This window comes from Neoarius graeffei, chromosome 2 (assembly GCF_027579695.1).
Source record: "Neoarius graeffei isolate fNeoGra1 chromosome 2, fNeoGra1.pri, whole genome shotgun sequence".
NCBI lineage: Eukaryota > Metazoa > Chordata > Actinopteri > Siluriformes > Ariidae > Neoarius > Neoarius graeffei.
This window is the reverse complement of record NC_083570.1, coordinates 104,514,463-104,517,115: the sequence shown is the minus strand read 5'-3', so window position 1 is coordinate 104,517,115 and position 2,653 is coordinate 104,514,463.

Below are 2,653 nucleotides of genomic sequence, written 5' to 3'. Positions count from 1 at the left end.
GCCAAAATACACCCCCCTGGTTCAAAGGCAGCCTGCAACAACTAGCTCCATCAGGAGGTGGTCCCCTGAAATGGAAGATGCCCTTAGAGACTGCTATGACATCACGGACTGAGATGTGCTGCTTAGCCCACACTGTGAGGACATAGAGGGGCTGACAAACTGTCTGACAGATTACCTCAACTTCTGTGCAGACGTGGTCTCCCCTGCTAAGACTGTACGGTGTTACCCTAATAACAAGCCATGGGTAATACAGGAAGTCAAAGCTGTCCTCAATAGGAAGAAGACCGCCTTCAGGAGCAGGGATAGGGAGGTGATGAAAGCAGCACAGCAGGAGGTGAAATGCTGCATGAGGGAAGCTAAGGACAGCTACAGGAGAAAGGTGGAGCAGAAGCTGAAGGAGAACAGCATGAGGGAGGTCTGGGAAGGTGTGAAAACCATCACAGGCCACAATACAAAGACCAGAGTCATTGAGGGGACAGTGGAGAGGGCAAACAAGTTGAATGACTTCTTCAATTGGTTCAACCAGCCCATGTTCCCCCCACACTCTCCTTCACTGCAGCCATCTCTCCTTCTTCCCTCAACACACCTCCCCCCAGTCATCACAGCAGCCCCCTCCTCCCCCACCTCAACACAGATTTCTCTATGCATTACTGCAGACCAGGTCAGAGGTGAACTGAGGAAGCTTCACCCCAGGAAAGCAGCAGGCCCAGACAAGGTGTGTCCACGACTACTGAAGACCTGGATAAGCCTGAAGACCACTCGCATCTGGATAAGGGAAATGGCACAGTGAGGATCCTCTTCTTGGACTTCTCGAGTGCCTTCAACACCATCCAGCCCCTATTGCTTCAGGACAAACTGAACAGGATGCGAGTGGTCCCCTGCCTGGTCATCTGGATCTCCAGCTACCTCACTGACAGGCCGCAGTACTTCAGGCTGAAGGACATCATGTTTGACACTATAATTAGCAGCACCGGAGCACCACAGGGCGTGGTGCTGGCCCCTCTTCTCTTCACCCTGTACACCACGGACTTCTGCTACAACTTGGAGCTGTGTTGCATTCAGAAGTTTGCCGACGACACAGCCATCACTGGGTGTATCAGTGACGACAGAGAGGAGGAGTATAGGAGCCTGGTGAGGGACTTTGCTGTGTGGTGCAACAGGAACCATCTGCAGCTCATTACCTTGAAGACCAAGGAGCTGGTCATTGGCTTTGGGAAGTCCAGACCAAGGTCACGACCAGTTCTGATCGAGGGAGTCAAGGTGGAGGCTGTGGATTCCTACAAGTACCTCGGGCTGTGGCTGGACAGCAAGCTGGACTGGACTTGCAACACCAATCACTTATACAGGAAGGGACAGAGCAGGCTATACTTCCTTAGGAGGCTGCGGTCCTTTAACATCTGCAGGAAACTCCTGTGGATGTTCTATCAGTCTGTGGTCGCCAGTGTCCTGTTTCACACCATGGTGTGCTGGGGGGGCAGCACATCCAAGAAGGACACATCCAGGCTGGACAAACTGATCAGGCGGGCTGGCTCTGTGGTCGGCATGAAGCTGGACTCTCTGGTGACAGTGGCAGAGGTCTATGGACAAACTATTGAACATCATGGACAATGCCAGTCACCCTCTGCACACCATCATCAGCAACCAGAGGAGCCTGTTCAGTGACAGAATGCTCCTTCCCAAGTGCAGGATGAACAGACTCAAAAACTCCTTTGTCCCTCATGCCATCAGACTGTACAACTCCTCTCTGGGGGGGAGGAGGGGTAACAGGAGGACAGAGGACAGGAAGGAGCAGTAGCCTAGCCTAACAATAAGCAATACCAGACAATGTGCAATATAATGTGCAATATAAAGTGCAATATCTTTCCTGCTCCCCCACACACACATTTACCCTAACCCCACCTTTCCCCCGTCCCCCCTTCCTCTCTTCCCCATATCTTATTCTTTTATATTTGTATATGTAAATACTTAATTTATTTTAATTTATCTAGAAGTTTTCTCTATTTCTTTTCTCTGTTTATCTGTAATGATGCTGCTGGAATCTTAATTTCCCTGAGGGAACCCTTCCAAAGGGATCAATAAAGTTTATCTAATCTAATCTCTAATCTAATCTCTGAATTTTCTGATCATATTGGTCAAATACAGCTTGGAGAACACAACCATTACTTACTGTTAAAGGACCTTTTTTTTAACAACCTCTGCTGCCTGCTATGTGAATTACAATTACAGTAACAACACTGACAAGTCTTCTGTCCCATCCAGACATGGATTTCACATGGCCTTTGAAGGTGTGCTGTGGTACCAAGATGTTAGCAGCCAATCCTTTAAGTCCTGTAAGTTGTGAGGTTGGGCCTCCATGAATTTGACTTGTTTGTCATCTCACACACACACACACACACACACACACACACACACACACACACAGAGCTGTCCAGAGTATACAGTGCTCAGCGTAAATGAGTACACCCCCTTTGAAAAGTAAAATTTGAAACAATATCTCAATGAACACAAACAATTTCCAAAATGTTGACAAGACAAAGTTTAATATAACATCTGTTTAACTTATAACGTGAAAGTAAGATTAATAATATAACTTAGATTACACATTTTTTTCAGTTTTACTCAAATTAGGGTGGTACAAAAATGAGTACACCCC